Source organism: Pristiophorus japonicus, unplaced genomic scaffold (genome assembly GCF_044704955.1).
Source record: "Pristiophorus japonicus isolate sPriJap1 unplaced genomic scaffold, sPriJap1.hap1 HAP1_SCAFFOLD_29, whole genome shotgun sequence".
Classification (NCBI taxonomy): domain Eukaryota; kingdom Metazoa; phylum Chordata; class Chondrichthyes; family Pristiophoridae; genus Pristiophorus; species Pristiophorus japonicus.
In genome coordinates, this window is record NW_027252668.1 from 11,447,222 (window position 1) to 11,462,090 (window position 14,869).

A 14,869-nucleotide genomic window follows, 5' to 3' on the forward strand; every position below is an offset into this window, starting at 1 on the left:
ATTTAGTGAAATCAAATCAAATTCAATTATTTGAAATAAAAATGTAAATTTATTTATTTTCACATTATGATAAATATATATATATTTCAAATTGGCTTTTTTTCTGGGTTGGTTTTACGTGTGGCTTCAACACCCGTCCCAGCCCCGCGTGGTCCTGAGCCCCACGCTCACTCACGCACAGCACAGTTGCCTTCAGGAATGATAGAAATTCCACTATATTCTTTTAAAACGGAACTGCTGTCAGTCAAGGGTCATTCTACATCTGTAAGAGGAATGTACTTGCAGTCCCGGATCATTCGGTGTCTATTTAAACGGGGTGGTTGTCAGTTCCGGTTCATAATCTGCCCTTTTAAGTCGAAATATCTCAGAATGCCGGATCATTCTGTATTTTTAAAAGGAGTGTGATTTCAGCTGCGATGAACGAATTGTTAAACTGTTGAGTTTCAAGCTACAGAGACGTTGCCTGTGCCCGTGCGCATCCATATCGCAGCGCATCTATTCATTACACGAAATATGCTCATGGTGTCCCACATCCATTCATTGAAATATACCCCTGTCCCAAATTTGCTCTCAATATAAAAAGCAACAAATGTTGCGTGCACGGCAGCGGCCGCGTGGCCTAATGGATAAGGCGTCTGATTTCGGTTGTAACCGCGTTGTTATCAGAAGATTGCAGATTCAAGTCTTGCCGCGGTCAACTTGCTCGCCGCGTGAAATGTTATATTTATTATTATGATTCTGCCTCAAAACCAACCATCTCGTACAGTCACTCACCTTAAGTAAAGGATGGTTGTTTGCTTTAAGAAGCTAATGGTACATTTTCATCACTGCCGATCTGGTTGCACGGGCAGAACAGACGCTGAAGTAGACTCTCTTGCACATTATACCTGTTTGGATGCAAAAAGTAAGGATGGATGTCTGATGTCGCTTTAAATAGGAGGCGAGGTGGCCGAGAGGTTCAGGCGATGGACTGCTAATCCAGTGTGCACCCACCAACGTCATTTGACCCCTCTGTTTTTTGTTTCAATCACACTTAATCTCATTACCAAATTCATCTTTTGCTGACAAGGATGCAGCTCTTTGGTAATGTAATGTTACAAATTAATAATATATTCATCAAAGTGAAAACATTAACAGGACTTTTGATCGGGGGACTCATTCGATAGGACTCTGAGAGACAGCATAGGCACGATGGGCCGAATGGTAAACTGCCGTCAGAATCTGAGAGCTACGGTCATTTATGTCGGAGGCTCGTTGGTCGACGTGTATCATTTTCGTTTTGGGATTTTCAAAATTGAAATGCGAGAGGTCTCGGGTTCAAATCCCAGACGAGCCCTGCCAACGTTTAGTCAAAGAATGGCTTCTGAGCCGGTAAACATTTGAGAAAACAGACATATTTCAAATTAAAACGTGTGATTTCGCTTCGTTGATCCCACAGCGTCCAAATCCTGGAGTTTCCCAGGAGCAAAGTGAAACTCACTTAACTGAGTAAAGTTAAAGTATCTCAGATGTACTCGGCTTTGTGTCTCATTGGACATCCTAATGCCATGTTTGGTACCGGCCAATATTGATCAGTATATCTTCATTTCTGCATGCATGAGCTCACCTCCATTGGGATAAGCATACATTCGGCGTCAATCTTCAATTCAAAGTGAAAGATACTCTGCCCTTAATATGATTGTGTCCTGTTTCTCTAGCACCGAAAAGATGTGAGAAGCTGGCTTTTGAATTAGACCCTTGGCTGCCGAATTCAAACCGTACAGGAAGTCAATCCGGGGTGGCCAAGCTGCCTGGTCTGATTAAAAGGCGTCCACACACTATATTTCAGGATGTTATAGTCTTCTGGCCTTAACATTAGGTTCAGTGTATCGGATCATAAGCGCCGATCCCATTGTCTGGTAATGGTTCTGCTGTTCCTACTTACACCTCGTCTGGACCATTCTTTGTTACTTTATTGCAAGCTTACCACCCTTTTGCCCTTTCGCATTGTGCTATTTATTATTCCATCACTCCTCCGTATCACAGAGATCCCCATTTGTCCTTCCTCGCTGCCTATTTTTTTCCAGGCGCTATTTTAGTTGAAAAAATCTGTAAACTTTACATTTTTCCTAAAATATCGGAATGATCATCTGACTGAACGTAAACCCGGGATCTTCATCCATAGAATCTGCACGACCTGCTGAGTTTTACAGAATTCTCTGTTTTTGTTCATTCTGTTTCCGTATCCCTTTTAAGTTGATGTGCTGATGGTCGGGGTCATTTCCTGTCTCTCGAAAATGGTGTGCTATAAGTCCCGGTTCGTTCTGTGTCTGTTTAAAAGGGATGTGCTGTCTGTCCCGGATTTCAAATTTCAAATTTCAAAAACTGCCTTTGGAGGGTGCTGGAATTTTAGTTTGTTTGTGTGCTTGTGTATATGAGGGAGTGCGTGCAAACATGATTCGTGATCTTACTGTGCATTTCATGTCGCCTGAGAAAAAAGGCATTACATGCAACTTGAAGTCATACTGATTTGATTGTACACGCATTCGAGGACTGCTTGACAGGAGAAGCATCTGCTGTGGGATTTTGTTATTCCACATCTGAAAGAAGGCAAATGACATAAGTTAGAAACATAGCAATTTTAGCGAGAGGCTGCGTATGGGCTGTGTAACATGATGAGCTCCTTCCCCCTTATTTTCAAATACAAATCAAATCAAGACAAGGCAAGACAAGACATGACTGACTGACTGACTAACTTTGTTTATATATATATATAGATACATAAGTATTTATACATACGTATAATTTCATACATTCCCTACATTTTAACTTTCACAATAAATGTTCTTTTTCTGTTCTGCCTGCACTGGGCTCTATTACATTTGAGCTCTTTACTAGCACACGCAGCTGCTGTCAGATCCAGCAGAAAGGCACTCGCGACTTAAAAAGATCGCCTTTGTTGCCCACGATGGCTTGTCTTCCACCATGGGCTTACTGTGTTTCGAAAAATGTGGTGTCTGCTGTGGGTTGTTCAGGGCAGTCTGTGAACCGCAGCCTCATTTGGTCCAGGTGCTTTCTGCAAATTTGTCCATTGTCTAGTTTGACGACAAACAACCTACTCCCTTCTTTAGCTATCACCGTGCCCGCGATCCACTAGGGACCATGTCCATAGTTTAGCACATACACGGTCATTCAGATAAATTTTCCATGACAAGGTAGCGCATCATTTACATTTTGTTGCTGACGCCTGCTCTCTACCGGATCATGCAGTTTGAGGTGGACCAGCGAGAGTCTGCTTTTAAGTGTCCTTTTCATGGGTCGCTCAGCCGGGGGCACCCCTGTGAGCGAGTGGGGTCTCGTGCTATAGCTGAGCAGTATTCGGATCAGGCGGGTTTGGAGTGAGCCTTCTGTGACTCGTTTAAGGCTCTGTTTGATGGTTTGTACTGCCCACTCTGCCTGCCCATTGGAGGCTGGTTTAACTGGGGTCGAGGTGACATGTTTGATCCCATTGCGGGTCAATAATTCTTTAAATTTGGCACTGGTGAAACATGACCCGTTGTCACTGACTTGTATGTCAGGCAGGCCGTGGGTGGTAAATATGATCCTCAGGCTTTCAATGGTAGTGGTAGCGGTGCTTGCCGACATTATTTCACATTCAATCCATTTTGAAAAAGCATCCACCACCACCAGGAATATTTTACCGAGAAATGGGCCCGCATAGTTGACATGGAACCTCGACCATGGTCTGGAGGGCCAGGACCACAAAATTAGTGGTGCCTCTCTTGGCGCGTTGGTCAACTGAGCACATACGCTGCATTGCCATACACAGGACTCCAAGTCAGAGTCGATACCGGGCCACCACACGTGGGATCTGGCTGTCGCTTTCATCATTACGATACTCGGGTGTGTGCTGTGGAGATCCGAGATGAACGTCTCCCTGCCCTTTTTTGTTAGCACGAGGCGGTTGCCCAACAACAGGTAGTCTGCCTGACTGGACAGCTCGTCCTTTCGCCGCTCGAACGGCTTGATTGGCTCATGCATTTCAACGGGGATGCTGGCCCAGCTCCCATGCAGTACATAGTTTTTTACTACAGACAGCAGAGGATCTTGGCTGGTGCAAGTCCTAATCTGGTGGGCCGTGACAGGTGATTTATCATTTTCAAACGCTTCCCTAACCATCAACAAGTCAGCGGACTGCGCCAACATCAACAAGTTTGCAGGCTTCGCCATTTCCATCCCCGTGGTGGGCAATGGTAGCCGACTGAGCGCATCCGCGCAGTTCTCAGTGCCTGGCCTGTGGCGGATGGTATAGTTATACGCTGAGAATGTGAATGCCCACTTTTGTATGCGGGCTGAGGCATTAGTATTTAACCCCTTGTTTTCAGCGAACAGGGATGTGAGGGGTATGTGATCGGTTTCCAGCTCAAATTTGAGGCCAAACAGGGGCTGTAGAATTTTCTTTACCCCGAACACACATGCTAATGCCTCTTTCTCAATCATGCTGTAGGCGCTCTCGGCCTCAGACAGCTCCTGGAAGCATAGGCGACAGTTTGCAACTTGCCCGCAATTTCAGCTTGTTGTAATACAAGCCCGACACCGTACTACGACGTATCACATGCTAGCACAAGTCTGTTACATGGGTTATACAATACAAGCAGCTTGTTGGAGCATAAAAGGTTTCTGGCTTTCTCAAAAGCAATTACTTGTTTTTTTTTCCCCATACCCAGTTCTCACCTTTGTGCAATAACACATGTATGGGCTCTAAAAGGTGCTTCACCCCGGTAGGAAGTTACCAAAATAGTTGAGGAGTCCCTGGAACTACCGCGAATCCGTGATGTTCTGTGGCCTGGGCGCATTCCTGATAGCCTCTGTCTTGGCGTCAGTAGGCCGAATGCCGTCCGCCGTGATCTTTCTCCCCAAAAACTCCACATCTGTTGCCAGGAAGACGCATTTCGATCTCGTCAGCCGCAGCCCTACACGTTCCATTCGCTGGAGGACCTCCTCCAGGTTTTGACTGTGTTCCGTGGTGTCCCGACCCATAACCAATATGTCGTCCTAAAAGACCACCGTGTGTGGTACTGACTTGAGTAAGCTCTCCATGTTTCTCTGGAAGATCGCTGCAGCCGACCAAATTCCAAACGGGCATCTGTTGTAGATGATTAGTCACTTGTGCGTGTTGATGCAGGTGAGGCCCTTCGAAGACTCCTCCAGCTCCTGCGTCATGTAGGCCGAAGTCAGGTCAATTTTGGTGAACGCCTTGCCTCCTGACAGCGCGCCAAATAGGTCGTCTGTCTTAGGTCGCGGGTATTGGTCCTGTAGCAACAAACGATTTATAGTTACTTTATAATCGCCGCAAACCCTGACCGTGCCATCATTTTTGTGCACTGGAACAATCGGGCTGGCCACTCGCTGAATTCCACTAGGGAGATGATGCCCTCGTGTTGCAGCCTGTCCAGCTCGATTTCCACTCTCTCCTCATCATGTGTGGTACCGCTCGCGCCTTGTGGTGAATGGGTCGTGCCTCTGGGACCAATTGAATCCGCACATTCGCCCCGGAAAAGCATCCAATGCCTGGCTCAGAAATGGAAGGAAATTTGTTCAGAACCTGGGTACATAAGGCCTCATCGTCATGTGATAGCGCTCGGATGGTATCCCAGTTCTAGCCGATTTTGCCCAGCCAGCTCCTTCCAAGCACTGTGGGGCCATCGCCCGGGACAATCCAGAGTGGCAGTTTGTGCACCGTGCCCTCGTAGGTGACCTTGACCATGGCGCTGCCCAGGATAGTGATAAGCTCTTTGGTGTACATTCACAGTTTCGTGTGGATGGGGCTTCGGGCTGGTCTGAATGCCTTGTTGCACCACAGTCTCTCAAACATATTTTTAATCACGATAGATTGGCTAGCGCCAGTGTCTAGTTCCATGGTTATGGGTAAGCGATTCAATTTTACATTTAGCAGTTTAGGTGGTCATTTCGTCGAAAAAGTGTGCACCCCGTGTACTTCAGCATTTGCCTCCTCTCTCTGAGGCTCTAAATTGCTTTGATCCACCATGGACCGATCTTCCTCTGCCACATGGTGGTTAGCAGGTATTGCAGAGCTTGCAGCTCATTCGCAAGGCCGTTGGAGATGCCCCATTCTTCCACAGCTCTTGCAAACATACCCTTTGAAGCGGCATGAATAGGCTGAATGGAAGCCTCCACAACGCCAACAAGGTGTGAATTGCCTTGCATTCATCCTTTGTTGGGGACTCTGAGACATCTGGGTCACCTGAGGCCTGCTGACAGTTGCAGACTCGTGGTTTCTGCCCTGTACTTGTCTGCTGACAAACACAGTTCCACTTAATTTATGAAGATTGCTAGCACTTGTGTGCTGAAAGGTTTGTTAGGTGTTATCACTGGTGGACATAAATACCTGTGTTATCGCAATGACCTTACTGAGGGCCGGTGTCTCTACAGCCAAAAGCTTTCGTAGGATGGTCTCGTGGCCAATGCCCAGTATAAGAAAGTCTCTGAGCATTTGCTCCAGGTAGCCATCAAAGTCACATTATCCTGAAAGTCGCCTTAGCTCGGCGACGTAGCTCGCCACTTCCTGATCTTCAGATCGCTGGCACGTGTAAAACCGATACCTCACCAAAGCACGCTCTCCCTCGGGTTATGATGCTCCCGAACCAGTGTACACAGCTCCTCATACGACTTATCTGTGGGTTTCACTGGAGCCAGAAGATTCTTCATGAGGCTGTAGGTCGGTGCCCAACAGAATGTGAGGAGGACCGCTCTCCTTTTTGCAGCACTTCATTCTCCGTCCAGCTCATTGGCTACAAAGTACTGGTCTAGCCATTCGACATAGGATTCCCAGTCCTCACCCTCCGAAAACTTCTTCAGGATGCCAACAGTTTGCTGCAAGTTTGTGTTGGATTCGTATTCTCGTCGCCAGTTATTGTGGTCCTAACACAGATGATGCTGCACACAGGGAGGTTAAAGTAAGAGTGACCTCAGTCTTTCATAAGACACTCCAGAGTGAGAAGCTCGCCTTAGGGGCCGGCTTACATACAGTGCTCCCAAGTAGTGCTGGGATCCCTTGGGACTTCAGGGGATGAGCTCCCTGTGGCAGAACGTGGGAGTGCATGCTTTACAGATAGACAACACATACATTGCCTCAACTTTGATTTCTGCCAACATCCCTTGTGTTTAACCTTCGCCGCAGCTCCGCCACGATCTCTCACCGTTGCTCCACCACGACCTCTCACCGTTCCACCACCAGGACCTCTCGTCAGTCCTCCACCACGACTTCTCACCGCTCCTCCACCACGACCTCTCACCGCTCCTCCACCACGACCTCTCACCGTTCCAACACCACGATCTCTCACCGCTCCTCCACCACGACCTCTCACCACTCCTCCACCACGACCTCTCACCGCTCCTCCACCACGACCTAACATCGCTCCTCCACAACGACCTCTCACCGTTCCCCACCACGATCTCTCACCGTTCCTCCACCAAGATGTCTCACCGTTCCTCCACCACGACCTAACATCGCTCCTCCACAACGATCTCTCACCGTTCCCCACCACGATCTCTCACCGTTCCTCCACCAAGATGTCTCACCGTTCCTCCACCACGATCTCTCTCCGTTCCTCCACCACGATCTCTCACCGTTCCTCCACACTGACCTTCGAGTTCCTCCGCTGTACCTGGGTCCCGGCGATGTTCCTGCCCATGCACCAACCGACGACCTGGGTTTTTATGACGTGCAGCAGAGCAGGTCTCCAGCCGTCCTCGTTAACCCTTGCCACTGGACCAAGACCTCGCTCTGTCAAGCCAGTGTGGTGGCTGGTGTGCAATGGTCACACTACATTAAAACCATCCACCCACAGGCATCTTCCACCCTTTGATTGGAGTTCAGGACTGCAACATCGGGTCCTTCATTGAAACACCTGTTAACCCATGTGGAAGTAAGCCTTCCTTGTGCGAGGATCCATCTATGATGATGATGATGATGATGTGTGCGACCTTTCCAAATGCCTGCTGGAAACCATCAGATTAAATCTAGTAAGACCCGTCCCTTGATTCAGTTTTCACTGACCTTGCCTTAGGAAGGCTATATTGGTTTTGGAGGGAGCAATGTGTCGGTTTCCCATAATGATACCTGGATTCCAAGGTTTACATGAAGATATGAGATTACACCCACTGGAAATTACCGGGTCGAGCAGTGATTTGATCAAAATTTTCAAGATAATAAGGGAGCAGATAGATTAGGTGGAGAGAAATGATTCCCGCTGGTTGGGGAGTAGTAGACTAGGGGCCATAGTCTAAACATTAGAGCCAGACGTTTCAGGAGTGAAATTCGGAAACATTCCTACACACACATGGTGGGAGAGGAATGGAACTCCCTTCTGCAAAGGGTAGTTGGTGCGGGGTCAGTTGTTCATTTTACATCGCATTTTGACCAATATTATTAAGGAATATGGGCCAAAGGTGGGTATATGGAGTTTCGTCACAGATCAGCCATGATCACATTGAATGGCGGAACCGGCTCGAGGGGCTGAATGGCCTCCTCCTGTTCCTGTGTAACAGGCTCGAGGGGCTGAATGGCCTCCTCCTGTTACTGTGTAACAGGCTCGAGGGTCTGAATGGCCTCATCCTGTTGCTGTGTAACAGGCTCGAGGAGCTGAATGGGCCTCCTCCTGCTCCTGTGTAACAGACTCGAGGAGCTGAATGGGCCTCCTCCTGTTGCTGTGTAACAGGCTGAAGGGGCTTAATGGGCCTCCTCCTGTTCCTGTGCAACAGGCTCGTGGGGCTGAATGGCCTCCTCCTGTTCCTGTGTAACAGGCTCGAGTTGCTGAATGGGCCTCCTCCTGTTCCTGTGCAACAGAGTCGAGGGGCTGAATGGGCCTACTCCTGTTCCTGTGTAACAGGCTCAAGGGGCTTAATGGGCCTCCTCCTGTACCTGTGTGTAAGGTCTGGGAAACAAAGGGAGGTGATATGAGAAAACATAAACTAAATGGTATTATGTTAAAAGGGAAGTTGAAGGATTGAGTGATTTACACACATAAATCTTTGAAGCTGGGTAGATAATTTGCTAAGTTGTTTCAAAAGAATACAGGGCCCTGGGCTTTATATGTCGTGAAATGGAGGACACTAGCGAGGAAGTTATACCATACCTTTTCAATCCCGGTTTAGGTCTCAGTTGGAGAACTGTTTACAGTTCTGAGCACCACAATTTAGGAAGGATATCAAGGCATTGGTGAGAACGTAAGAAATATATAAGAAACATTTTCTGTTGTTGTTGAAGACACAAACACAGGCATTCATCGAGAATCAACCTGCAGGTGACCACACCTAACTAAAGAGAGCCAGAGAGACTGACGGAATCGGGAAACACCGGCAAATAGACAAGAGATATTGACAAGGACTGAAAGAACATTTCGATCAGAAAATTGACGGCCCAGCTGTGGTTAATGACACGGCTTTTGATGATTGATCTCCTTACAAGCCTTGAAATTCAGGAGAACCGGTTTCGTGGTATGAAGCTCGAGATAAACCCACGGGGCGATGCCAACAGGCGCCTGGCAGCAATCAGCGTCCGGAAGATGCAACTTTAGCAGGCCCGGCTCATTCAGTCGGCATAGTATTAGACTTTTAATCTCCGGGTCGTGGGATCGAGCCCCATGTTGGGTGAATTATTTTCCTTCAACTTTTATGGTGCTTTCACAGGAAAATATCGTTAATGAACCCACAATCTTCCTTTGCACAATGAAAGAAATGCGAACTGAGGGAGAGTTGTTCATTTGATCATTTGTTCTGTATAAGATCACAAGAATCAGGCACAGGAGTCGGCCATTTGTCCCTTCGAGCCTGCCTTCTTTTGCACTGAAACAAATTATAACCGTGTTTTTATATTAGGAGTGCGAGATATTTAGAGGGCACATTTCAATGTTTCACAAAACCATTCCTTTCGCTATAGCCACCAAGGATCGATTCCCGGTTTGAGAAATAACTTTGATATCGTTGTTTGTCATTGAAGTGGGGTCATTTTATTAAGTTCGATGAATCTCCCAAAGCACTGAAGAGTGGTGTCCAAACAAATGAGTTTGTAATTAAAAACACTGAATGTCAGTAGCTGGATTTGAACCCACACCACCAGAAGAGACTGTGAACTGAACACAGCACCTTAGACCGGTTGGCCATCCTGACTGTTAGATACTCCAGTTGCAAGTTATTACTCTGGAATGTTTCAGACCGGACACTTCTTCAGTGTGACTGGAAGGACCAATGACCGGGTATTCTCTCCCCCGGGGTTTTCCTGAACATGTGCTCGGTGCATGGGGCTTTGGTCAGCGTCCGAGGTAGCTTGCATCATGTGACAATGCACACCGGACTGCTATTGTTCCATTTTATCGCACATTAGTTTTTGCTTCAAAAAATATATCAGAAAGGGGACATGAACCCACATCTTCAGAGGAGACAGTGACCTAAACACAGAACCTTAGACCGCTAGGCCATCCTGATTATTCAGTACTGCGTGAGGCCACTTGCAGGTTGATTTTGAACTTTTCTGTCCTGTCACATGAAATAAATGAGGGCAGCAGGCTTGTCTCTGCCTGACACCGGGGAAACAGTGAGACAGACATTGCATTGTGTTCAGGTTTAATCACAGCAATATCCGCAGTCAGGAGCTGAAAAGGACGAAGAGCTGAAAAAACACAAGAAAAAAGCTAAGAAATGTCAGCAATTGTGGTAAACTCTTTAATGTGTTTCCTGCTCGTTTAGTGATGCGGTGCTCACAGAGGGAGCCCGGATGCAGAAAGTAAATCTTTCATTCAAAATCTTTAAAATAATGACATGCAACAAATTAAACTGTGTGTCGGGGGATGGGGATGGGTGAAGATTATTTGTTTTATTCCCCATTCATTAACCGACAGCGTTGTTTTGTAGAATTGCTACTGAGGGACAGTGGAAACTTCAATAACTGAACTTTAACTGTTTAAGGATTTTGAATCATTGATGAAGTTTTCTCCCCTTACTGACTTTACTCACTCTGTATGTTGGAGACTGGTTTAAAATGTTCAGTGCTCATGCGAAAAGGAACCGGGGGCGACTTTTGTTCAATTTATTTCACAGCAAAAATAGCCTCCAAAATAATGTTTCCACCCGTGCTCGAACGGGGTACGTTTCGCGTGTGAGGCAAAACTAACAACCGCTACACGACAGAATCACTGTGGTTAAACTAATCTTAGGAATATAACCAGAGCTTTAACTGACACAGCTGGCCGAAACGTCAGGAGCTGATTTTACGAGAATAGAATGAAGGTGCTATATTTAAGAAGCCTGTGAGTGTGGCAGGAATTGATCTCGTGTTTCCCAGACTTCACCCATAGGAACAGGAGATGGCCATTTAGCACCGAGTGGTTAGGATCTGGGATGCACGTCTTGAAAGGGCGGTGGAGGCAAATTCAATCTTATCTTTCAGACGGGAGTTGGATAAGTTTCTGAAGGAAAAACAATTGCAGGGCTACCGGGAAAGGGTGGGGGAGTGGAACTCGCTGAGAGTCGGCACGGGCTCGTTGCGCCGAATGGCCTTCCGTGCTGTAACCATTCCATGATTCGATAAGTTATTGGCACATTTCATAGTGTGGGTGGGAGCACAACATTGCAAAGTGACATGGATTGAGTCAGCAAAACTAGAGTCATCTGATTCAGGAGATTCGCGGGGCGTGGAAATTTCGGAGTTTAATGACTTTGAAAGGAACATTTTTGTTTTGTGCCGTTTCGGTCAGAGGTTTTCCATGAAAGCAACATGAAATGAAAAGAAATCGCCCAACGTGGGGCTCGAACCCACGACCCTGAGATTAAGAGTCTCATGCTCTTCCGACTGAGCTAGCCAGGCTTCGGACCAACGCACTTTTTTTCACTCATTGCAGCCAGGCGCCTGTTGGCTCTGCCCCAGATGTTAAAACTTGCTGTTGAAGAACTGACAGGGTCTTCTTCAATGGTGGACCAGGCTCGAGGGTCGAATGGCAAACTCCGGCCCCTAATCCGTATGTGTTTATGTTTACGTCTTTATGCGGAGCTCCTTCAGGGTGAACGAGCCAAAGGAGGACAGCGGCAAAGTTACAAGGACACCCTCAAAGCCTCCCTGGTAAAGTGCAACATCATCACTGACAGCTGGGAGACCCTGGCCGCAGACAGCCCGAGCAAGTCCATCCGGGAGGGCGTTGAGCTCTTTGAGGCTCGATGCAACGATAATGAAGAGACCAAGCGCAGGCAGCGGAAGGAGCACGCGGCAAACCAGTCCCAACGACCCCTTCCCTCGACGTATGTCTGTCCCACCTGTAACAGGATCTGTGGCTCTCATATCGGAATGTTCAGCCATCAAAGGACTCACTTTGGGAGTGGAAACAAGTCCTCCTCGATCCCGAGGGACTGCCTCTGATGGTGTCGATGATTTGCGTGTGAGGCGAACGTGTTAACTGCGACACTGCGGAAACATCTCCACTTTCAGCACCAGATTACCAGAATAAAACCCAATGTGATCGGGAGAAAATTTCCTCATATGCTCAGACCAAAATATATCATATGACAATAGAATTTTATGAATTAATAAATGATGTTTAAATCAATGCTTCTATTTTTTTTACACAGCAGATGCATAAAGATGTGTAAAAGAGATGAACTATTTTTTTTATAAGGTTTTGAATTAAAAGTACAATTTCCCTGACCGGGAATTGAACCCTGGTCACAGCCGTGAGAATGCAGCTCCGTAACACAGGACTCTGTGCTCTACGGGCTGTTCCCAGGGACACACACCGAGACAGACATCACCTGCTGCTGGAGGGCCATCAACTCAGTCAAAGATGCTCTTTGGTCTTGCCGAAACTTGCTGGTCTTCCAGAGCAAGCAGATGTCCACCTCTGCGTGTTGCAGACTGGCGCAATCCAATATCCAGGATTACGTGCTGAGGGACGCACTTAAAAGTGGTGCAGTTGCCGCAAAGGCAGGGTGGGGAAGGGCCACAGTTTAAAGTCCTTCTGACATGGTAAACCCCGGGGCAGGAATCAATATAAAACTCACCTCGGGCCGTACTTGTAACTTCTTTATTGTGTACATGGAGCACCATGATCTGTAAACACATCTGTAGTGCCATGTACAATGTAAGGTCTGTTTCGTGATGCACGTTGAAAAAAAGTGTAAATGTACCGTTACCCATTCCATGTACTGTACAGTGACACGTGTGATGTAATTTGTTGAATGTACTACAAGGTATCCCGTATTGTACCGAATTGCACTGGAACTGAAAAGTAAGGGAATATATCGACAGGAACTGCCGTCAGAACCCAAATGTAGTGTATGGGATTACTGACCGCAGCTAAATGTACTGAACTGCTTTTGAATGTACTGTACAAATTATTACATGAATAAAGTATTTTTTTAAATAAAAAAATATTCTCTGCCTGACACCGGGGAAACAGTGAGACAGACCTTGGAGCAAGGGTCTGGTTATTGCCAAACAGCAAAAGAAATATTAATTCTGGAAGAACAATATCCGAACGAACAGTGACCCCGACGTGATTTAAACACGTAATCTTCGGATCTAAAGTCAGACACACTACCGTTGCACCATGAGACCTACATAGCGTGCTGGAGATGTTCCTCTATAAGAAGGTTCTGTAATATAAGGGTCTTTAAAATCTCCGTCCATTCCCACCAGGTATCACAAGTAGCGCTCACCTGACAGGCACCGTATGGTTTCTTCTTAAAGTTTTCTCTTGCTTTCACGGGAAACCATCATTAATTAACCCCTCACCTTCTTTTGCACAATCAAACAAATGCTAACTCAGGAACAGTCCGTACTTCAATCATTTGTCCTGTGCTTTGCATCTTAACTCGAAAACCATATCTCATTTTACTCACTGTGTTATAGCTTTCTGGATCAAAATCTTGATTGCCGATGACACCACGAATCTGGGGCAACTTTTTTCAAATTTAACAGCACCGGTTATTCCTACCATGCACAAAAAATACAATCAGTAGTGAAGTTAAAATCCCAACATGCGTATTTTCAGATTCAACGCAGTAGCATTTCAAATAAAGTGAATGACTTTTACACTGGAAAGATTTGCAAGTGTTGATTGTATTTGTGTCTTTAATTCAACTTTGTGGCGTCTGACTCCCGTTCATGCCACTGCTGAATAGGAAAGGAGGGTTTGACATTGACCAGACTGCACTGCCCTGATATTTGTGAGCTCATCCTTTATATTCAGTGGTTTCTCGCCCTTTGAAGGAATGCAGTGTAGCGGATATCACGTTGGCCTCACATTGAGTAATGTTGAGAGGGAAGATTCATCAGGGGAGGGCAGCAGCAGCCAAGTTCATAGCACCGTGGCTGGCTCTGCTACACAGGAGGGCAGGAAAAAGAGTGGGACAGCGATAGTGATAGGGGAGTCGATTGTAAGGGGAATAGATAGGCGTTTCCGAGGCCGCAACCGAGACTCCAGAGGGTATGTTGCCTCCCTGTTGCAATGGTCAAGGATGTCTCAGAACGGGTGCAGGACATTCTGAAAATGGAGGGTGAACAGCCAGTTGTAGTGCTGCACATTGCCCCAAAGATTTAGGTAAAAAAAGGGATGAGGTCCTACGGGATGAATTTTAGGAGCTAGGAGCTAAATTAAAAAGTAGGACCTCAAAAGTAGTAATCTCGGGATTGCTACCAGTGCCACGTGTTAGTCAGAGTAGGAATCACAGGATAGCTCAGATGAATACGTGGCTTGAGCAGTGGTGCAACAGGGAGGGATTAAAATTCCTGGGGCATTGGAACCGGTTCTGGGGGAGGTGGGACCAGTACAAACCAGACGGGCTACACCTGGGCAGGTCCGGAACCAATGTCCTCGGGGGA

General features: G+C 46.8%; 1 non-coding gene across 1 annotated transcript; it reads right to left on the bottom strand.

The window, feature by feature from the left end:
* Positions 1–11,790: 11,790 nt before the first annotated feature.
* On the bottom strand, positions 11,791–11,863 carry trnak-cuu (transfer RNA lysine (anticodon CUU)). The gene has a single exon. It is a non-coding gene; the product is annotated as a tRNA-Lys (tRNA).
* Between the last annotated feature and the right edge of the window lie 3,006 nt (positions 11,864–14,869).